This window comes from Dromiciops gliroides, chromosome 6 (genome assembly GCF_019393635.1).
Source record: "Dromiciops gliroides isolate mDroGli1 chromosome 6, mDroGli1.pri, whole genome shotgun sequence".
NCBI classification, from domain to species: domain Eukaryota; kingdom Metazoa; phylum Chordata; class Mammalia; order Microbiotheria; family Microbiotheriidae; genus Dromiciops; species Dromiciops gliroides.
In genome coordinates this window covers 22,687,223-22,711,553 of record NC_057866.1, presented here as the reverse complement: position 1 = coordinate 22,711,553, position 24,331 = coordinate 22,687,223, and positions in this window count along the sequence as shown.

The following is a 24,331-nucleotide window of genomic DNA, read 5'->3' as shown; positions in this document are numbered from 1 at the left end:
AACAATAATTTTGTTGTTGTTCAGTTATGCCCAGCTCTTTCTGATTCCATTTGAGGTTTTCTTGGCAAAGATGCTGGAATGGTCTGCCATTTCCTTCTCCAGGAAACTTGAGGCAAAGTAAGTGACCTGTCCAGGGTCACACAGCTATTAAGTGTCTGAGGTCACATTTGAACTCAGGTCTTCCTGACTCCAGGCCTGGTACTCTACCCACTGCATCACCCAGCTGCCCCACTAATTAATGATGATGATGATGATGACAAAATAAGTATAATAAAATACTACTACTAATGTATTATTATTTTACACTAACATATTAGTAACAATAATAAACATGACAACCGTGCTAGCTTTCTATATCGTGCTTTAAGGTTTGCAAAATGCTTTACACATATCATTTTATCCTTCAACTCTGGGAGGTATGTACTATTATTACCCCCATTTTATAGATGCGGAAAGTGAGGCTGACGAAATTGTATATGACACAAAGGTTACCTAGCTGGTAAACGCAAATCTTCCTGACTCCAAGTGCAGCACTCTAGGCCCTGTGCCTCCCATTGCGACTTAGAATTCATTAGATTTGTTGTCTGCCATGTTGCACTTTTGATCCCGATGCAGTTGGCAGTCATCAGATTATAAACCAAGAGCCGGCCCTCAGAAGCCATTTCTTCAACTTCCTCATGTTACAGTTAGGGAAACTGAAGCTCAGCAGGGTTGTGACTCATGGGAAATCACAAGAATCCTCTTGTTCTCAGACTAATGTTCTTTCCATGGGCTATGCTGCCTTCCCCCCAATCTTTCCATCTTTTTCAGACAACCTACTGCCTAGGTTGGCCTTTCCTATTGTGGAGTTTAATTTTGGAATCCACGTGGAAGGCTTTACCCAGATCCCGCTCCAATTTCATCTTTTTTAGACTTGGGCCAACAGGACAGACTGCTGAAATATTTGGGATCCTGGGTTAGTCACCCAACAACCTGATTTCCCTATAGGCTTTGCATCCTATGAACATTTGATCCCAAGGCCCTCTTGTTCTATCTAAGACTTTGGTAAAAATGTGAAGCAGCCCAGAGCCAGGCACAAATCCCCAGGGCACTTTACTAGAGGTGTCCTTCTGCATGGACATCAAACCATTACTGACTACTCCTTGGATCGAACCAATCATTTCTGACGTCACCCGTAGACATCACTACCTAGAGCAGGGATGTCGGACTCAAAAAGAAGATCAACCACTAAATGTACATAAGGATCCCTGTGGGTGCAAATTGGCTTAGAAAACCACATATTCACATTATCTATGTCCTGCTGTATTTTTATTGACTTTGTTAAATATTTCCCAATTATATATTAATCTAGTTCAGGAGGCAGTGGCCTGGTGTTCACTCTTCTGACATAGGCCATATGTCTCCAGCTCCTGTATAAGAAAAATGGGAAATATTGTCGAATGGGTAGATAAAATCTAGTAAAACTATATCCACTGGAGCAGCTGGGTGGCACAGTAGATGGAGCACTTGCCCTGGATTCAGGAGGACTTGAGTTCAAATGTGGCCTCAGACACTTGGCACTTACTAGCTGTGTGTCCCTGGGCAAGTCACTTAACTCCAATTGCCTCACCAAAAAAACCCACAAAAAATATATATCCATGGCATTCCCCCAATCTAGCAGTTTTGTAACCCTGTCAAAAGAGTCTGTCATGACCTGGTCTTGTTGAAGTCAAGCTGGCTCATTGGAACTTCCACTTCCTTTTTCTACATGTCCACCAATGACCTTTTTAATAATACATTCTAGGGGGCAGCTAGATGGTGCAGGGGATAGAGCACCGGCCCTGGATTCAGGAGGACCTGAGTTCAAATCCAGCCTCAGACACTTAACACTTACTAGCTGTGTGACCCTGGGCAAGTCACTTAACCCCAATTGCCTCACCAAAAAAAGAAAAAAGGGAAAAAAAATACATTCTAGATTTTTGCCAGCAATGGAAGCCAATCTCAATGGTTTAGAGTTTGCTGACTATATTTCCGTCTTGAAAATTTGGACATTTTTCTTTCTCCAGTCCTATGCCATCTTGCCTGTTGGCCAGTCTCTCACAGATCATTGGTAAGAAAACAAAAGGCCCAGGATTCAAATCTATCAGGTCTCCAGTTTTCTAAGTACTCTAGGGTAGAGTGTGTGGTTCTGATAACTGGAATTTGTCAAGGTAGCCAGGTGCTTTCTTACTATTTCCCTAACAATTTGGTTTTAATCCCTACTAGCCATTTTTCTTCTGTCCATACTCCTTGGCCACTAAAATGAGGCAAAAAAGGTGTTGAGTAGTTTTGTTTTCTATCATCACTTGTCACTGGCTCTTCTATCCATGGGCAATTCCTTTTTTGATTTCTCTCAATAGGGAAATGATGACAGCAAATTAAATAATAGGAATAGAGTTCTTGGAGCTTTCGAAGCACGTTCCCTAAAACAGTTATCTAAATAGCTGTGTTAAAAATAGGTCTTCCTGCCACAGACCACTCTGGGGGCACCTGGAGGCCACAGCTGGAACTGATACCCAGTGTCATCCCACTTCCCCCTCCCCTTTGGTTCACCCTTTATGAAGCAGACCCCCCCAAGGACCCCAGGGCCTTGCCATCAGCATTGTAGCTATAGACAGCTTATTATGTAGCTACTTATTACCTCTGAACTTGGGAAAGTCACTTTAACAACACAATTAGTAACAGGAGCTGACCTTTATAGAGCAGTTTAGGGAGTTCTACATATATTATCTCATTTGAGCCTTACAAAAACTTATTGAGGCAGGTACAGCTGGGTTCAACTCATACTTCTGACATTCTGGGCAAGTGATTCAACCCTTGTGTGCCCCAGGTGACTGATAAGTTACAGAACAGGGACTTCTCTGCATTGCTAGGAGTTCTGCACACCTATGGAATTAGAGGTCCTTTTTTTTTTTCTTTTTTGTGGGGCAATGAGGATTAAGTGACTTACCCAGAGTCACACAGCTAGTAAGTGTCAAGTGTTTGAGGATGGATTTGAACTCAGGTCCTCCTGAATGCAGGGCTGGTGCTCTATCCATTGCACCACCTAGCTGCCCCTAGAGGTCCATTTAAAAAAAATATCAAGATGTAGCAGTTTAGAAAAGTATTTTCAATTTGGTTTTGAAAGATTCCTTTCCTTCTTGGAGGAAAGCAGACTATAGTCATCTGAAGCTAAAGATGGTGGGTGGCCTAGAAGGAAGAGTATAGACTTAGAACTGAAAAAGACTTCAGAGGGCAGCTAGGTGGCACAGTGGATAAAGCCTTGGCCTTGGATTCAGGAGGACCAGAGTTCAAATCCAGCCTCAGACACTTGACACTTACTAGCTGTGTGACCTTGGGCAAGTCACTTAACCCTCATTACCCCGTAAAAACAACAACAACAAAAAAAGACTTCAGAAGTCATTTATTCCAACCCTCCCATTTTACAGATAAGGAAAATGAGGCCTACTGACATTTAATGACTTGCCCAAAGTTGCACAGTAACTACATAGAAGATCCAGGATTTTAATCCAAATCTTCTGACTTAGCTGCTAGGTGGCACAGTAGATAAAACACTGGGCTTGGAATCAGAAATATTTGTCTTCATGAGTTCAAATCTGGACTCACATGTGTACTTGCTGTGTGACCCTGGGCAAGGAGCTTAACCCTGTTTGCCTCCGTTTTCTCATCTTGTCAAATGAGGTAGAGAAGGAGAGGGCAAACCCCTCCAGTATCTTTGCCAAAAAAAAACCACCCAAATGGGGTCATGAAGAGTTGGGCTTGATTGAATTGACTGAACGGCTTCTGACTCTAGAGCTTAGTACTTTTTCAATGGCACAAAAAATAGAAAACATAAAAAATAAATAAGCATTTCTCCAATGATCCAAGAACTTATCGTTGGTGTATACAAAACTCTATCCAAGCCCAAGGTCACAGACTTCCAGAAAAGTGGCTAGAACCTCTGTTGATGAATTGAAGGAAATTTGCAGTGAGGAAAAATACACCCATCTGAAAAGAAACCCAGTTCACAAGGTCAGCCCAGCCCAAAACAACACCAGGGAATGGGAACTTCTTTCCCTGAACAATACCAATCTTAGGCCCATGGCAGGCCAACTCATTAATTTTTAAAGTGCACCAATGTTCAAACCTATTTTCATGCTCGTAACTGTATGGGAATCTTGGGAAAAAATGCTGGAACAATTACAAGTCTCTGAAATCTTGACTCCATTTATTTGTGTGTGTGTGATGGCAGCAGGATGTGTGGTATATTTCTTTTTTAGTGTTGCAATGATTGATTGATACTCCAAATGTCTATCCAACTGAATTACTCAGAAAGTGGTGCAGGGTAAAACCATTATTTGGTTCACCCAAATCCTTAAGAAGGTCAGGTGGCAGTCTAATTTTATCTTTAAAGAGTAGCAAATGGTCTCTTAAGCTCCCGCAAAACATAATAATAATCATTCATGTTTCCATAATGCTTTGAGATTTGCAAAACCCCTTCCACACCAAGGCCCGATGAAGAAGAGGAGTGACCTTGGGCAAGTCTTGGATTCTTATAAGCGTTGCTCTAGATGGGGTTTTAGAGTGAGAAGTTTGTACTGGACGACTGCTGAAGTCCCTACTCACCCTAAATCAGTGGTCCTGTGTGACCTTAGAGATCGTCTGGTTCCACTTCACTATTTTACAGGTGAGAACAATGAATCTTAGAGAGGGGAGATGACTTCTGGTGGGTCAGATAGTAGTAACAGAGACAGTTCTTGAGCCCGGGTCCTCTGACCCTAAATCCAGAGTTCTATCTACCGAGACTCAGAAAGGTAGAGTGACTTGTCTGTACCCATATGGCTAGTAAGTGTCATAGCCCAGGGGGAGGGGAAAATATATATGTATGTGCCTGTATATGCATATATATGCATGTGTATTTATATAAACTATATTAATTCAGTCAAGAAAAATATATAAAGCTCCTACCTATATACAAGGCACTGGGGATATAAAACCAAAATTAAATAGTACTTCCTTTCCAATAGTTTACATTTTTATAAATGTAGGGGGTTGATAGGGGACTCTGATCGATTGAGTTCTCCCAATTTACTTGATGGAGTGACAGGTTAAAAGAGGCAAGTAACAGAGACAGTGAGATATGAGCTTTATGGGCAGTGAATGCAGACCACTTAAGCCTGAGAGGGGTGAACACTTACATCTCAGTGTAACGTAGTGTTAGCTATGTTTCACATTTTGTAATTTTATAAAACAGTTTGGAGTGTGTGGGGGAGTCTCTATTGATTAGATCTCCCTGATTTATGCACACAGATAGGCAAATACAAGAAAACCACCACCTCTGGGCTCTTTCTCCAACTTGGAGGAAGAGTTGGGTCCCCAGCGGGTACAATTAATCTTGTGGGTGGCTACTCCTACTACTGTCCCTCATGAGCCCCCACTAATATGTTTCCCATCGACAACCAGCTAATAGACATAGCTAGTATTTAGCTAAGGCATTTACTCAGATGGCATGGCAAGAACAGTCAACAAAACAGTCTTCTCATAAAGCTGGGGCATACTCTCCTGCAAATACATAGTGTTCATGTAACCCAGTGAAATGACTGGGCTGAAACAGAGTTCAGAGGTTATTGAAGGACACATGTAGGATGCATATGTGGCAAAGGTAATTCACAGCTCTTGGCACTGTAGGCTCTAGAAGCCTTTCTTTTCTTTGTAGAGTCTTTGTATTCCCAACACCTGATACAAGGTTTGGTGAATTGAATTGAATTGAATTGAGTTGAATTGTAGGAGTACACAAAACCATACAGCAAGAAATATGGGATGTTCATATATCTCTGATTCATTTCTGTCTATCGGGAGGTATAATATAGTGAAAAGAACACTGGGGCAGCTAGATGGCACAGTGGATAGAGCACCGGCCCTGGAGTCAGGAGGACCTGAGTTCAAATCTGGCCTCAGACACTTAACACTTACTAGCTGTGTGACCCTGGGCAAGTCACTTAACCCCAATCGCCTCACTAAAAACAACAACAACAACAACAAAAACAACAACAAAAACACTGGACTGAGAGTCAGGAGAGATCTGGGTTCAAATTCTGCCTCTGAAACTTACTAGTTGTGTAACCAAAGGCAAGTCACTCAATCATGGTGAGCCTCATCTCATCTGTAAAATGAAGCTACTGGTTGGCGCAGTGGATAAAGCACTGGCCCTGGATTCAGGAGGACCTGAGTTCAAATCCGACCTCAGACACTTGACACTAGCTGTGTGACCCTGGGCAAATCACTTAACCCTCACTGCCCTGCCAAAACAAACAAAAAAAAAATGAAGCTACTAACTCCTCTAGTACTTATCTCACAGGATTTGTTGTGAGAATCAAATGAGATTATGGATGCAAAGTACTTGGTAAAGCAGGAAGTACCATATAGATATATTAGCTATTGTTATTATGAATTTTGTTTTTTTACTTTCCCCCAATCAAAACTGTGGAGAAATGGGCAGTCAGAAGAAATTGGGTTTCCAAGTGAAGTATTACAAATATATAAAAAATTCTGCCTCTGACATTTAGCTGTGTGGTCCTGGAAATGTCATTTAGCTGTTCAGTGTGTCAGTTTCCTTGGTTTCCTTGATTTCCTCATCTGAAATTGGGGATAATAATAGTACCTATCTCACAGGGCTGTTGTAAGGATCAAATGAAATTTATATATATATATATAAAACGTGCTTTGCAAACCTTCAAGCACTATAGAAATGCTTGTTGTTATTATTGTTTTTCTTTTCCTTTTTTTTTTGCAGGGCAGTGAGGGTTAAGTGACTTGCCCAGGGTCACATATCTGTCACACAAGTGTCAAGTGTCTGAGGCTGGATTTGAACTCAGGTCCTACTGAATCCGGGGCTGGTGCTTTATCCATTGCACCACCTAGCTGCTCCCAGTTGTTATTATTGTTGTCATTGTCGTTATCATCATCATGATGATGATAATTCTCTCAGTGGGTTTATCTTACAAAGCTGAGGGGTTTGACTTTCTGGCTTTGGCTTTCTAAGTCTTCTCCTAGCTGTGTCATTCTTTGTTCTAAGGTACCTCCCAGCTGTGACATTCTATGTTCTAAGGTTGCTCCCAGTTCTGACATTCTATGATCTAAGGCTGCTTCTTGCTATAAGAATTTTGGGGAGAAACAGACCTGTGATTTTTCATCAATGCAGGGAACTCCTAGTGTGAAAATGGGAAACCTGTCTGCAACTTATCATCTTAGAGAGGTGACTGGGGCAATGAGATGTTAAGTGATTTCATAATCACACACTTAATTAATTATGTATCCAAGGTAGGAATTATGCCCAGATTTCCTGCCTTCAAGTTTGCTCTTTATCCAGTCTCCCATTGAGACTCAGCTCTAATATATTAGCTTTTATGTTCAAAGGGTCAGAAAGATGTAGTAGAAAGAAGTGGCTTTGGAGACCCAAGTTCAAATCTCTCCTCTGACACATATCAGTTGTATGGCCCTGGACAAATTACCTAGTTGCTCTACATTTCAGTTAATTCATCCATAAAGTGGAAATGATAGTGCTCACAACCTACCTCCTGGGGTGGTTGTGATCAAGTGCTTTGTACACCTTCAAGTACTATACACATACACACATATTGAAACTATTATTGTTATTATTATTATTACAATCCCTTCCAGTTTTCACATTCTGTGACTTGACTAATTTGGTGCCAGTTCAGAGAGCTGACTTAATTTTATTGGCCAGGGCAATCGTGTGCCCAGTCCCTGAAAGCTTGGAGCGGAAATTCTTTGATTCGTGACAAAGCTAGTGGAAAGGATAAAAGAAGCCACTTCACAGCATGCTGTCAAAAATGTGGGCACAGTCCTCCATGCTTATTTTTCTAAAATAACAAAGATAACATAAACAATGGACTCTCTGACTTGTTGTGTTCTCCTTATCTCTTTTTCCCTTTGTGAGTTGAAGACATCATGTTCTTTAGTACAGCCTTTCCAAAGAGTTGCTGCCCACTCTGCTTCCCTGCCGCCCCTGGAGAACCACCTAGCCTATCTGATATTCTAGAAGGAAGGGAGGGTGGCAGATCCTTTCCAGGGGGTGTGGTAACTTCCTACTCCTGGCCCTCCACTGCCCATTTTTAGAGCATGCCTTGCCAGGAGAACCTTACTTCAGTATTGGGCTCAGCCTTGTACCAGCTCTAGACATCAGCGAATGCCCATATCTCTTCCTTTTCCTCTTCCACCCAGTGATCTGGGACTAGTATGTCAGCTTAGGGGATCTTGGGTCACTGAAATTTAAGGGACCCAGATAAGAAAGGCAGTAGAGTTCAGTGTAGGGTTTTTTAATCTTTTAATGTCTCATGGACCCTTTTGGCAATCTGGCAAACCCCTGCTTAGAATAAGGTTTTTAAGTGTATGAAATTAAAGAAATAGGATTAGAAGGAAGACAAATTATAGTTATCAAAAATATTTTTGAAAGTTCACAGATCATACATTAAAACCCTCTTGATGGGGGGGGGGTGCAGCTGGGCGGCACAGTGGATGAAACACCGGCCTTGGATTCAGGAATACCTGAGTTCAAATCTGGCCTCAGACACTTGACACTTAGTAGCTGTGTGACCCTGGGCAAGTCACTTAACCCTCATTGCTCCGCCTCCCCCCCCAAAAGACAAATCCCTTCTTAGGCACCTAACAGCTGTGGGTCTTTAAGCAAGTCAATTAATCCTTGTCTCAGTTTCTTCATCTATAAAATGAAGAGGTTGGACTCAATGGCTGTTAACGTCTCTTCTAGTTCTGTGATCTTTTAAGAGAAAAAAAAATGTGGTTCCCAGGGTTTATGAACGGTTTTACCTTCATCTTGCTCCTTTATATCGGTAGAAACAGTCGGGGTAAATGAATAATCAGATGTCCATCTTACAAAGAAACTGTCCCCCTTCCCCTTTTTTCATCAGTCTGTACTATTGTCCCAAGATAACTCTGAGGGACAGCCAAGTGTCCCATTTCTCTGAGGGTGGGAACAGGAATGGAAAACATGTCCTTCCCATTTGGGATGAGTCTTTACAAGCCTGAACCTTGGAGGACCCTTCCTGTCCAGAGGGACTATAGGGTAGGTATGGTAGTAGAAGCTGGGCCTTCTAGGAAATGTCCTACAGGATAAGGGCCGAGTGCCAAAGGCAGAGGCAAAACCTGGATGGGATTTTCACAGTCACCAACCCCCCCCCCCCAAAAAAAAACCCCACCACACACAACAGAAACAACCCAAAAAACACCTGTGATCCTCCTTGAAATAAGGACATATTTGACCACTTTGGGGGTTACTAATTCTTAATCGTGTTAACTGTTTCTCTTGCCACTTCCTTTTTGAGGCAGGAGTAATCCATATGTCATGTCAAGTGTCCATCTCACTCAAGGGGGTTTTATTCATTCCATTTGTAAAATCATCCCCTGTAGACTGGCTCAAATCTAGCCTCAGATACATACTAGCAGCGCGACCTTGGGCAAGTCACTTAATCTGTTTGCCTTGAAGGCAGCGATTAGATAGTGTTGGGTTTCAAGTTAGGAAGACCTGAATTCAAATCTAGCCTCAGACACTAATTAGCTGTGTGACCCTGGGCAAGTTACTTAACCACAAACCTTTGCCTTAATCCACTCGAGAGCTTCTCCAGTATCTTTGCCAAGAAGACCCCATGGAAAGTATTGGTGTGCCTCAGTTTCCTCATCTAAAATGAGCTGGAGAAGGAAATGACAAACCACTCCAGGATCTTTGCCAAGAAAACCCTCAACTGGGGTCATGGAGAGTTGGAAACGACTGAGCAGCAAAAGAGGGAGCTAGGTAGCCCCTGGAGTTAGGAAGCCCTGAGTTCAGATAAAACATCAGATACTGGGGGCAGCTAGGTGGCGCAGTGGATAAAGCACTGGCCTTGAATTCAGGAGGATCTGTGTTCAAATCCAGCTTCAGACACTTGACACTTACTAGCTGTGTGACCCTGGGCAAGTCACTTAACCCTCATTGCCCCACAAAACAAAAAACCACCATCAGATACTTCCTAGCTGTGTGACCCTGGGCAAGTCACCAAATCACTGCCTCAGTTTCCTCAGCTGTAAAACGGGGGTCACAATAGAGCCCACCCCCCAGAGTTGTGAGGCTCTGATGAGATATTTATGAAGTGCTTAGCACAGTGTCTGACACATGCTTGCTTTCTTTTCCTTCTTTCCCTTCCTTCTAGCCTTCTGGTCTTGAACCTCTCTGGAGTTAGCTCAGCTCGTCCCCAGAGGACAGACATGCTCCATCGCCCAGCCCCCGTCAAAGTCTGTCCAGCTCAGTAGAACCTGCCAGAGTTGGCTCCCTGCTGGCACAGGCTTACACAACCTGGGCTCACCTCCAAAGCATGAGGAACCATCAGAGGAGTTTGTCCCTGAAGCTCAATGACACAAGAGAATAAGTTATTTTCAAGCACTTGAGGACTATTTATTTCTATCATCCCACAATCCAGTTCAGCAAGTATGGGCATTGGGCTGGCTGCCAGGGATACAAAATGAAAACATATGAGATTTCCTACCTTTCCTGTGGTCTCCTGTTCTATTTTTCCCAGTCAGTGTCTGGGAGGCATTAGAAACACCTGCTATGCATATGCAAGCAATATGCTTATAGAAATAAAAAAATAAAAAAAAAGAAAAGAAATCATAGGACCACAGATTTACAGTTGGAAGTGTTCATAGAGGTCATTTGGCCCAAACCTATTTTATAGATGAAGAAACTGAGGCCCAGGGAAGTAAAGTGATTTATCCAAAGTTACACAGGTGGTAGCAGAATCAGAACCTGAACCCAGGTCCCTTGACTCTAGATCTGTTACTTGTTCCACCTGTATCGTGTTGCTTCTCTAATAAGAGCAGATATTTAGGTAATTCGGTTCACAAAGTATTTTCCTCAGAAGAGTGCTGCCCATTGGGTATGGGAGTTTGATTATTCCTCCTTCACTGTGGAGAAAATTGATCCTCAGAGAAATTAAGAATTAGTTGTTCCCAGACACAGAGCAAAGAAGCATCAGAGATACAATCTGAAGCCTGATCTTCTGTGTGTTTTTAAAATGAATTACTGTTGGGGGCAGCTAGGTGGTGCAGTGGATAAAGCACCAGCCCTGGTTCAGGAGGACCTGAGTTCAAATCTGACCTCAGACACTTGACACTAGCTGTGTGACCCTGGGTAAGTCTCTTAACCCTCATTGCCCCGCAAAAATAAATAAATAAATAAATAGATAGATAGATAGATAAACAAACAAATAAATAAATAAAAATAGTCACATAAAATGAATTACTGTAGACACCACTTTGGGGTAAGCATAGGATTAATTTATATTATTATACCAGTAAAGGATTGACCACGTGTCCAACTTTTCGTGGTCTCAGGACACCTGGTAAAGAAAGCAGGGAGAGAGCTTCAGCATGCCAGGTAGCAGGAGCTTGACAAAGGCCCCCAGGAGATCCATGTGGTCTCAGAGAACCAAGAGAAGCCAACATAGCTACCTGTCCAGGTTTTTTATCCCTTTTGATAAAGGCGGGTTATTATACATTAATCAAAGCTAATTGGTTAGCATCATTCAATTACATTAGTTGGTCTACATTAAAATGATGACATCAGGGAAAAGAATGCAAAAGACCCTTCACTCAAGTTGCTCGAGGCAAAGTCCATTATCTAGGTATGGTTTTTTTGTTTTTTGTTTTTGGTGGGGCAATTAGGGTTAAGTGACTTGCCCAGGGTCACACAGCTAGTAAGTGTCAAGGGTCTGAGGCTGGATTTGAACTCAGGTCCTCCTGAATCCAGAGCCGGTGCTCTATCCACTGCACCACCTAGCTGCCCCTCTAAGTATGGTTTAATCTAGACATCTAGATAAAAGAATCTGTCTCCATTCCTTTTGTTCCTTTTGGTTTGTCCCAGATGAGATTTGATGGAGTTTCTCAAGGAGAATTGGATTTTCTGGAGTGGGGGAGAGAAAGGACTGAGAAAGTGATTTCTGGATTCCTTAAGAAATCGATTATTAATAATTATTTTCTCACATCTCATCCACCCATTCATTCATTCATCCATCCATCCATCCATTCACTCACTCACTCACTCATCCATCCATTCAATCAATTATTTAATGGACATTCACTAAATATTCTGTGTGCCAAGAACTAGGGTAGGTGCTGGAGAAATACGAAGTTTAGACAAGTCACATTCTCTGCCCTCATGAAGCTTATAGTCCAACAGGGGAGATAAGACATCACTGTAGACAATTATAATACATTTCATTATGACCTATCTTTGGAGGCCCATTACATATTACTCCCCTTCCAGCTCTCTATGATCCCAGAAGACTGACCTTATCTCTGTTCCTCACCCGACTTTCCATCTCCAATCTCTTTGCATTATTGGTCCTTCACTCACTACTTCCTCACCTCGACCTCATAGAATCTTCTCTTCCTTCATGTCTCAACTCAAGCACCAGCTTGTTGATAAAGTGTTTCCCAATCCCTGAAACTGCTAGTGGCCTCCCTCCCAAATTACCTTGTATTTATTCTCTTTTTACTTATCCAGCATATACTTACGCATCTCCTTCTTGGTTCTTGTATCAGGACCTAAGCTCCTTGAGAATTTGGGGTGTCTTATTTTTGTCTTTTTCGCACCTCTCACAGTTGGTTTTTAGTTATTTTCAGTCCTGTCTGATTCTTCGTGGCCCCACTTGGTGTTTACTTGGCAAAGATATTGGAGTGGTTCGCCATTTTCTTTTCCAACTCATTTTACAGATGGGGAAACTGAGGCAAATGGGGTTAAGTAACTTGCCCAGGGTCACATAGCTAGTAAGTGTCCAAGGCTGGATTTGAACTCAGGTCTTCCTGACCCTAGGCCCAGTGCTCTATCCACTGGTCCACCCCATTTCTAGGTATCTTTGCTCTCCCCTCTGGGGTCATGGCTCTTTTCTCATTGCCCTTTCCAGTTGGCTTCTCCATAATCAAAATTCCCATCTCGCTTCCCTCCTTGTTCACGTCCTTCTTTGGGGAGCTCGTCACCTTTGCTGAACACAATCTGACCACCTTGTTTCTCTTCAGAGCATCTGCAAGATACAGCACAGCTGGCTTTTGGTGCAGGGCCCATTAGATCTGGTAAAGCCAGGAAACAGATGCATCCTCTTGTCCTTAACATGAATTGTTGGGGTTTCTTGATTCTATTTAATTTTTAATTTGGTTTCGCCACAGGCCAGATCTCTGTCTCGATCAGCACAGAGGAAAAAAGTAATTACCGAAGTATTAGAGTTATTATTATTTCCTGATATTGAGGGCTAGGCCCCTGACTTGCATCCAGTTCTTTGGCTGGGTCTACAGGACTTGGCTTCCTGGGGAAAAAAAAAAGCCTAGGGAAAAAGAACTCCATCAGATCTACATAATCAAAAATAAAATAAAGTGGAGATTTACTTGAGAAATTTGAACTTATGTAGACAGGTCGTTGGAAATTCAGTTACTTAGTGGTCTAGGAAAGCCTAAATTATCTTATTAGCTGTGAGTTTCAATTCAATCAGCCAGTCAACAAGCATTTATTAAGTGCTTACTATGTGCTGAATTCTGTTCTAAGTGCAGGGAAAGCAAATAGAAATAGAGATACAAAGCCGACAGGTCCACGAGGAGTTTATATTCCAAGGAGAGAAGACAACTTTTAAAAGGGAATTTAAAAGGGATGAGGGGAATGGTCAAGGAAGTCACAAGCTGAGTCAAGAAAAGAGGAAGGGGCAGCTAGGTGGCGCAATGGATAAAGTGCCGGCCCTGGATTCAGGAGGACCTGAGTTCAAATATGACCTCAGCCACTTGACACTTACTAGCTGTGTGACCCTGGGCAAGTCACTTAACCCTCATTGCCCCACAAAAAAGGAAGGAAGGAAACAAGGAAACAAGGAAGGAAGGAAACAAGGAAACAAGGAAGGAAGGAAGAAAGAAAGAAAGGAAGGAAGAAAGGAAGGAAGGAAGGAAGGAAGGAAGGAAGGAAGGAAGGAAGGAAGGAAGGAAGGAAGGAAGGAAGGAAGAAAGAAAGAAAGAAAGAAAGAAAGAAAGAAAGAAAGAAAGAAAGAAAGAAAGAAAGAAAGAAAGAAAGAAAGAAAGAAAGAAAGAAAGAAAGAAAGAAAAGAGGAAGATTACACTGGCTTGGGGGAACCTTCACTGATAGAGGTTCTAGGAGGAGCCACCTAGGTCAGAGGAAGGGGCTGCTGGGGCAGAGGATGCTTCTCATTTGTGAAGAGTTGGTACATAGCAGGACAATTCACCAGATAGATTCTTTATTTTATTTTATTTTTGCCAGGGCAGCAGGGGTTAAGTGACTTGCCTAGGGTCACATAACTAGTAAGTGTCAAGTATCTGAGGCTAGATTTGAATTCAGGTCTTCCTGAATCCAGGGCTGGGGCTTTATCCACTCTGACACCTAGCTGCCCCAACCTTATAAATTCTTAACCCCCTGCTTCGGTTTTCAATACATGGTCTTAGAACCCAGACATTGTCCCCTGCCTCTTTACAATCCCCACTCAAACCCCAGCCACCAAAGTGATAGATCTTATCATATCACTCCCTTCCTTAATAAACTTCAGTGACTCTATATTACCATCAGGATCAAACGAGAAACACTGTTTGGCACATAAAAGTCCTACACAACCTGACCCTTTCCCACCGCTCTGGTCTTTCCCCTACCTTCCATCCCTTTCTAGTCTGCCATCTCCTGCCTCCGTTCTTTTGCACTGACTATCTTCCATGTCTGAAATCCTCACTCCAGGAGTTAGCTCAAATCCCACTTTCTGTGGGAGGAGGCTTTTCCCTCAACCCCCCAGCTGCTGGTGCTCTCCTCTCTGAGACTACCTTCCTTGCTCTCTCAATATTTCTTGTACAGACCTAGTCATTTTCATGCGGTCTCTTCCATTAGAATGAAAGTTCCTTGAGAGCAGGGACTGTTTTTAAATTTTCTTTGCCTCCCCTGCACTTAATGATGTTCCTGCCACCTTTAAGTGCTTAATAAGAATACTACCTGACTCCTGAAAGAAGGGTGACGGACTCAGCAAATTGAGACACGGTTTTTTTGAATATGGCCAATAGGGCAACTTGTTTTGTTTGACTCTACATGTTTGTAGGAGGGGGTCTTGCTTTCTCAATGAAAGGAGGAGGCAGAGGAGGGGGGGAGAAAAGACAGATATTCATTTGGGAAAAAAACCAAACAACTAAATAAAATGCTTGTTGACCGACAAGTAGAGAATAAGCTTCTTTTGGGCAAAGATAAGCTTTTTTATTTTTGTATTCTCAGTTTGGACCACCAGCTGGTGCACATAGTAGGCATTTCATAGATATGTATTGAATAGAGAAACGATATGACAGGTGGTGTGGGCTGGTATTGCTGGAGAAACCATGACATCTCACACCTAGCTTGTTGCCCTGCTTGAACCAACTGTAGACATGCAGGTCATCACTTAACTAACTAACTAATTAACCATCTAGGGAGCAGGCAGCAGGAAGAGGGTAGATTTGGAGTCAAGACCTTGCTTCAAACTCCAAACCCTTGTCCTTAACCTTTCTTGGTCTCAATTTCTTTATCTGTGAAATTTGAGGATTGTACTGAATGACTTCACTCTTAGTCTGATTCTATTAGAGTTGTATACAATTTGGTCACCAGGTGGCACCACCCTTAGGCCACCGGCCCAGTGGTACTGTCAGAGGGTATTCATACATGCCCTGGCTTTCCCAAAGGCAGTCCTGTTCTCACTAGGGCAGCTAGGTAGTGTAGTGCCTAGAGCACTGGCCCTGAAATTGAGAGGACCTGAGTTCAAATCTCACCTCAGACACTTACTAGCTGTGTGACTCTGGGTAAATCACTAAACCCCAATTGCCTGAAACATTCCAGGCCATTTCCAGTCATCCTGATCTATATCTTGCCGCTGGACCCAGATGGCTTTGGAGCAGAGAGGGAGGTTGGTGACTTTGCACAGCCCTCCCTCACTTAAATCAATTCACTGCAAGTAATGATATCACCTCCCTATGAAATGGTCTTCTTAGAGAATGAAGGACGAACAACAACTATTCTCACTGCTCACTAGAGAACACTTAGTCACCCAATCTTTGGATTTCTTCCTGGTCCCCTGGTCTTGAGTTCAGGGTTCTGGACATGATTTGATATCAATCTAAGGGAATAAAAATGGAATATTGCTCTTAGTCATCAAAATTATGAAAATTTTGATATGGTACTCTCCATGACTCCACTCTTCCCTGCATTTGGGAGATTACCTCAACTCACTCTCTATTTTTAAATTAAAAAAAAAAATTTTTTTTAGTGAGGCAGTTGGGGTTAAGTGACTTGCCCACGGTCACACAGCTAGTAAGTGGTAAGTGTCTGAGGTCGGATTTGAACTCAGATCCTCCTGAATTCAGGGCCGGTGCTTTATCCACTGGGCCACCTAGCTGCCCTGTGGAGTGCTTTGTAAACCTTCAAGCCCTTAGGTAACTGTTCTCTATTATTAGGAGTTCTTTTTCTTCTGCCCTGCAGTTGGCACTGTGCCCAGCACGTAGTAGGCATTTAATAAACGTTTGTTGAATCAAATTGATTATTCTTTTTGGCTGTGTCCAGACAGCCGGAGCAGCAGTAAGTAAGGGCTGTTGGTCAAGGCTGATGATGTGGTACCGACCTATAGAATGCACAAAAATCATAGCATCTTAGAGGTGCTGGGCAGCCCAGAGGTTTCTTAGTCCAACCCACACCTGAACAGCATCCTAGAGTCCATTCTACAACATCCCTGATAGTTCCCCAGCCTTGGTTTGAAGCCTTCTGGTGGCTGGAGAACTCACTCCCTGGAGGGGCTGCCCCAGCTGAGGCTGCAGATGGCAAGACTGATTCCAGCCTTGGTGTGAGGTCCCTTCCTCATAGCCCACTGCACTTCCCTCTTCCCTCATCTCCACACCCCAACACTGACTGGTGACCTTGATTCCACTTTTGCCATCTTGGTTTTCTGAGGGTCATTCCTCTTTTCAAAGCAGAATTGAAATCTGACCTGGGCAGTCAGCTCTGACAACCACAGAGTTTTCATTTCCTTTTCACTATTGGAAGAAAGTGACGTGAGTTCCAGACAGTTCACAGATCGAGAATCTAGGCAACAAGAGGAGAGGCTGGAGGCCCCCAGTGACTGCAAAGAATATGGTGTCTGGGGGCATGCTGGAGCTGGGGCAGCAAGAGTGGGGCAACTCTTTGAGCAGCCACATAGGAGGGCATGGAGTTCGCCTCTGCTGCACATTTACAGATGTTAATGAGGAAGAGGAGGCTCCTCCTTGCCAACATACACAGCCCCGGGTAGCCACTGTTCTAGGCTAATGGGCTTTGCAAAAATCTGCTTTCAGAAAAGCATTTAAAAAATCAAAATGTGCACCAAAAGACTATTCTGAGCAGGCAGTTTGCCTTGGGCATTCCCAGAAATGGAGAATGTGACATCATCCGGGCTATTCGCTTGACCCTACAGACGTTCTCTGCCGCGTCATAGAAGCCTCGTCATCTTGAAAGCTCACTCCAACCTGGGACTCCACACCTTGGAGTTTTCTTCCACCTTTTGGCCCCCCTCTCTCTCTCTCTCTCTCTCTGTGTGTCTCTGTGTCTCCCTGTCTCCATCTCTCTGTGTCTGTGTCTGTCTCTGTGTCTCTGTTTCTACCTCTCTGGTTCCTCCCAGAATCTCCATTTTAAGAAGGATACCTAGGTCAATCATGTCTTCATTCCTCTTGGGGATGTATCCCTGACTCTCTAAACTTTCTTCCCCATATCCTTATGGGTGTGCCTTCTCCTTATCTCCCCTTTCAACTCCCTTTTATCTGCTCTTTCTCTCATTAGAATATAGGCTTCTTGAGGGTAGCTAGGTGGTGTAGCGGATAAAGCAAAGGCACTGGATTCAGGAAGACCTGAGTTCAAATTCGGCCTCAGACACTTGACACCTACTAGCTGGGTGACCCTGGGCAAGTCACTTAACCCCCATTGCCCCACCAAAAAAAAAAAAGAAGAATAAGAATGTAAGCTTCTTGAGGACAGGAACTATTTGGGGACTTGTATCTGCATCTCCCTCATTTAACACAAGGCCTGGCTCATAGTGTAGCTGCTTGACTTGACATGTGGAAGGGACAGTAGAGATCATTTAATACAAACCTTCTCCTTTGACTAGTCAGGACATTGACCCTGAGAGAAGGCGAGCGATTGGCCTAATGTCACATAGTGACCCCACGTCTTGTGAGGGTAGGCTGAAACAACTAGGGTTGTTTGGGGAAGAAAAGCGACAGGATCTGTGTGAGAGCTGAGGGTTGTGTGGACTAGGGGATCAGCTTGGCCCCAGTGGGCAGAACTAAAAACAATGGGAAGACATCGAAAAGAGGCAAATCCAGGCTTGATGCTCAGGAAATTTCCTAATAAGGAGAGCTGTCAATCAATCCATGAGGATGTAAGTGTCACCTGAGTGCCTGGTCCGGTGCTAGGCCCTGGGGATCCAAAGACAAAAATGAGCTCATAAGTTCTGGAGGAGTTTGCTGTCATTCTCTGGCCAACGTCTGCCCAAGTGAGCTGGGCTTTCTCATAGCTCCCACCTTGTGGCCTTAGTATAATGGAAAGATCCCTGGCTGGTGAAAAGGAGGCTATATGGGTTCAAATCCTGCCTCTGGCCCTGATTGTCTACATGAGCTTAAGCAAAGCACTTAACTTTCTTGACTCTTGGGTTCCTCATCCAGCTGGGCTGGATGGTCTCTGAGGGCCCTTCTGGCTCTTGATCAAAGATTCTGGGATCCCAAATCCTCCAAGAAGCTACACAATTGTTCTTCAGATGTGTGATGGTCGGGGTTCTTTTTTGTGTTTGGGTTGGGCTAGATCCCTTGAGCCTAGCACAGAGCCTGGCACAAGATAGGAGACTGTTGTATGACTGACTGATGTCAGCCCCAACCTAAGCCTTCCCCAGTCTCACATGTGTTAATAACATTCCCTCTTTGGCCTTGCTGCTGTCTTCTGACCGCTCACCAGGAGCTGACCCTGGGTTCCCAGAGTCTGTGTCAGTGGAACACTACCTATGGCTGGGGGGGGGGTGAGGGTCATACTCAGGTGGGGAGGCTTTCAAGATCCGCAGAAAAATGATTATTGAATGATCGGAGACATCTATGTTTGTGTCTTGTCTCCCTACCAGACTGTGAACTCCAGGAGGGCAAGGCTGGCATCTTAGAGAATGAACTCAGAACTCTGTAAACAGCAGATTTATATTGGGTTCAATTAGAGTAGACCCCATGGCATGCTGAGCCTGTGCCCTGGACATTTCTGGGGAAAATAACTCAGTAGGGAAAGGGGGTGGGGGAGGAATGAGGATAATATAGCACCTACTGTGTGCCAGGCTGATGTGAAGCACTTGGTGCTTTATGATTATTATCTCATGTGATTCTCACAATAACCCAGTGAAGTTAGAGATGTTATTATCCCCATTTGACAGTTGAAGAAACTGAGGCAGAAAGGTTAAGTGACTTGTCCAACTAGGAGGCTTCTGCGGTTGGATTTGCTCTTAGGACTTCCTCATTCCTGGCCTACTGCTCTCTTCTGGCTGACTCTCAGTCAGTATCTCAGTCTCAGTATCAAAGAACTTGGAATAACAAAGCAATCTTCTTATGGGCCACTGAAAGCTGAACACAATTGGCATAGCGGGTCTTCAAAAGGAAATGATTTACTCTTTGATGCTCTTTTTTCTCTATCTGCCAAGAATAGAAAGACTTTTTGAATTTTTCCCTGAAGGGAATTGGGACGCTTCTCCTTTGGGAAGGGGGGAGAAGGGATGGGAACCCAGCAGCAATGGTGATCTCTGAACACCTGTCAGATAAACCATATCTGTGGGCTTCCGTGGATCTGTTCCTGGGCCTCCAGACCCCAATGACTACTTCTGTTTTCTTCCCTGAGTATGGGTAACCAAAGAGCAATCCTGAGATGGAAATGTCTAGAGGCAGTCTGATGAGGTGGAGACTAGATGTCTCCTTTGTCCCTTCTTCAGAGATGACTGCTGTCAGAGAGTAGCTTCTACATTAGAGAGGATGACCGCCAACCGAAAGATGAGCCCAGACCCTGGCCTGGCTTTCTAAAAGACCTGGTTCTGGAGGGAATTGTTTGGACAGTGTGGAAATATATATATGAAAAAATGTCAATGACATATTTAATGGTCCCACGAATTACATCCTGTCTTGATGTAGTTTGTACAAGAGGTATTAACCTCTTGAGAAAATATAACAGTAGTTACAAGTTACTGGATCTTGTTTAAACTGATGAGATTAGGATGCAAGATCTAGGAAGAAAAAAGCATAGTAGCCTAGGGTTTGATAAATCTAAGGAGCCCAGCCACTGGGTTAATGACTCACTCTTTGACAAAACCTGCTAGGAAACCCAGAAAGCAGTGTGTCAGCAGTGTGTCAGAAAGTAGGCTTAGTCTAACATATCACACATATACCACACTAAGGACCATGTGGACTTGGGACCTACATATAAAAAAGGCCATATCATCAACAGATTCAAGGAGTAGAAAAAGAGATACTGTTCACAACTATATAGACATGGAAAAATTCTTGGCCAAACAAGGGATAGAATGAATATCAGGAGAAAAAAAATCAATATATAAAATCAAAAAGTTTGGGTACAAGCAAAATCAGTGCAGTTAAAATAAAAGGGAAGCCATTAACTGGGGGAAAATCTTTGTAAAATGAGAAGTCAGTCAACTCTAAATTGATGATCAGCCTTATTTTATTTATTTTCCCCTTCTCCACTGCATTTTTTTTTTTGGTGGGGCAATGAGGGTTGAGTGACTTGCCCAGGGTCACACAGCTGGTAAGTGTCAAATGTCTGAGGTCAGATTTGAACTCAGGTCCTCCTGAATCCAGGGCCGGTGCTTTATCCACTGCAACACATAGTTGCCCCTCTATTTTCCCCTTTTCAAACTCTATATGGAGCCAAACTGTTTGCCAAGTGGTTTGCCACACTCAACAATCCATGTATTTACACAAGCAGTTGCCTATGCATGGAATTCTGTCTGTCTTATTTGCTTGTCTCTCACAGTACTGGTTTCCCTGCAGGCCCAACTTCATGAGGACTAACCGATCCTTCCTGTCAGGGCTCTTTCCTTACTTAATTTTCCTTACGCTAGACATAGGCTCATAACATTAGGGCAGAGCAGGACCTTAGAGGTCATCTGGTCCCCAGCTTCTTAAACTGTGGGTCACGTAACTGAATGTGGTGGTCACGAGAAATTTGCAACAGTAAAAGGTCATGTATACCTATTTTATATACCTATATATTTGGGGTCGTGTAAAAATTTCTCTGGTGAAAAGGGGAAGCAAGCGGAAAAAGTTTAAGATGCTCTAATCTAGTCCAACCCCTTTGTGTTAACAGAGGGAAAAACTAATAGACAAAGCAGTTGTAATTTGCCCTGGGTCACATGATTAGTAAGTGTCTGAGGCAAGATTTGAACCCAGAACCTTCCTGACTTCAGGTTTGGCCCCCTATCCACTATACCTGCCACTTCCCTAGTATGTTTTATTCCCTCAGTAGAATGGAACCTCTCTGAGACTATTGAGTTTTTGCTTTTGTATCCTCAGGGCTTACCCTAGTGCCCTGCACACAGTAGGGCCTGAAGAAACACTTACTGAATTGAACTGAAATATGGACCATGGCGGGTAGCTAGGTGGAATAGTGGATAGAGCACCGGCCCTGGATTCAGGAGAATCTGAGTTCAAATCCAGCCTCAAGACACTTGACACTTACTAGCTGTGTGACCCTGGACAAGTCACTTAACCCCAATTGCCCTACCCAAAAAAAAGAATTATGGACCATGGTGGGTAGCTAGGTGGAACAATGGATAAAGTACCAGCCCTGGATTCAGGAGGACTTAAGTTCAAATCCAGACTCAAGACACTTGACACTTACTAGCTGTGTGATCCTGGACAAGTCACTTAACCCTCATTGCCCCTCCTCCCACAAAAAAAATGGACCATGTCCATCCGTGTCCCTGGCTTTGCGGATTTGCCCAGTGTCCCCATGAGTGTTTGAAACTGCAAATTGCGAAGATTTCCAGCCCTTCAAATCTGCGCCATGAAGAATTAAGGCCTTGTTCCAAATTTGAGTATTATAAACTTATAAAAGACTAAATTTGTCTTGGAGGAGACAATATACCATCTGCTCTTGCTGGGACTTCGGTGTTTTATGAGAAGATGGGTGGTCACATCATTTCCCTTCCAGCATTGGGTTTGGGGTGTTTTTTAAAGTTATGTAGAATGAATGGAATGTGAGATAGCCGTGGGACACACCATGGGACTAATGAGACAGATTTCCTTGCCAAATCAAGTCCCTATTTATGCACATTCCTTCCTCCTCTTGGTATGAAATCATTCTGCTCCTCCCAGAGCCCCGTCTGTGTTACCCTGACCTTTGGAAGGACTATTGAGATCAAGCTGGGCCCTGGGAGTTCAGATAGAACCCCCTTTGAGGACAGCTTGGATAAAGAAAACACTAACCAGCAATGGTCAGGCAAGAATTCACAGCCCCTCAGTTTGATTAAGAAACCTGTGTCTCCTTCTCTTTTGATGGCCATGGAATTCCCAATACCAGCCTAGGACTGGATCCCTTTGCCTCCCCATAGCCATAGCCTAACCTGAGTTCAAGCCTAGCCACAGAATGACCCCTGACCCCAACCATGAGCTGATCCTCTCACCCCAGCTGTCTCACAGATGTTGGTCACAAGCCATGCTGGGTTAGGAAGTGGGGATGTTTTCAGTGTGGCTCCATCCCCCTTCCTAAAAATTATCTCTGAGTACTTGCCCTGCCAGTAATGGGGAGGTGGCTTCTTTGCTGTTACAGAAGAAAAAAATCCATCATGTACTCTGTACATAGATCCATGTATCTGTCTATAGATAGAGTTGGATTGTTTGATTCCATTAATTTAACAATCTAATAAGTATGTATTAATAAAGACTTGCCTGATTGATTGATTTGGTTTTGTTTTTTTGTTTTTTGGGGTGAGGCAATTGGGGTTAAGTGACTTGCCCAGGGTCACACAGCTAGTACATGTCAAGTGTCTGAGGCTGGATTTGAACTCAGGTCCTCCTGAATCCAGGGCCGGTGCTCTACCCACTGTGCCATCTAGCTGCCCCTGATTGATTGATTTGGAAACTGTGATCACTTGAAGGAAGGATAGGTAAAGTTGTAGTGTTGTTTGTCCTTCATTTCTCTCAGAGGACCATGACATCAAAGTTATGACTTGAAGTGAATTGGATTTAAGTGAGGGAGGGCTGTGCAGTCACTAGCCTCACTCTCTCCTCCAGAGCCATCTAGTTTCAGTGGCAAGATATACATCAGGATGACTGGAGATGGTCCCCGATTTTCAGGCAATTGGGGTTAAGTGACTTGCCCAGGGTCACACAGTTCATAAGTAACTGAGGTGAGATTTGAACTGAGTTCCTTCCAACTTCAGAACTAGTGATCTATTCACTGTGGCACCTAGCTGCCCCTAAAGAAGGTGCTGAGCAGAGAAGTTAAGTTTTCTTTTTTAAAATTTCTTTTAAATTAAATTAAATTGTTTTTTAGTGAGGCAATTGGGGTTAAGTGACTTGCCCAGGGTCACACAGCTAGTAAGTGTCAAGGGTCTGAGGCCGGATTTGAACTCGGGTCCTCCTGAATCCAGGGCCGGTGCTCTATCCCCTGCTCCACCTAGCTGCCCCTAAAGTTTAGTTTTCTAACCAAGACTACTGGAAGAATGTTTGAACTAGTTAAGGTTAAACTATTAAAGAGAAACAACTCATTTTACCTTCATTCAGTTCAATAAACTTTAAGTGTTTGCTCCTGTCCTAAGACCTGGTGGCACAGAAATGAAAAACAAAGACAAAACCAACCCCAAATGGCCCAGTTCTTTCTCTTAAGGAGTTGACAGTCTCATAGGGAGAAGAGACACACATTGAGATAAGTATCATTCAAAGTAGAATCAGTCAATCAACAAACATTTCCTGAATGCTGACTATGTAGCACCATGCTAATCACTGGGGACACAAAGAAGGCAAACAAGGCCTCAAGGAGCTCACATTCCAGTGGTAGAGACAACATGCAAACATCTATGTATATATGCGATGTTGTTCCTCCTCTCTTTTCAAAGAGGACTAAGGATACCACAGGGTGATGTCTTGATTTGTGTGTGAATTAGTTTGAAGTGAGGCAGAGTTGCACAAAGTCAACAGTCTCACTCTCTCTTCCAGAGTCATTGAAGTCCAGTGGCAGGACAACGGTCAAGAGAACTGTTAATGGCTCAGG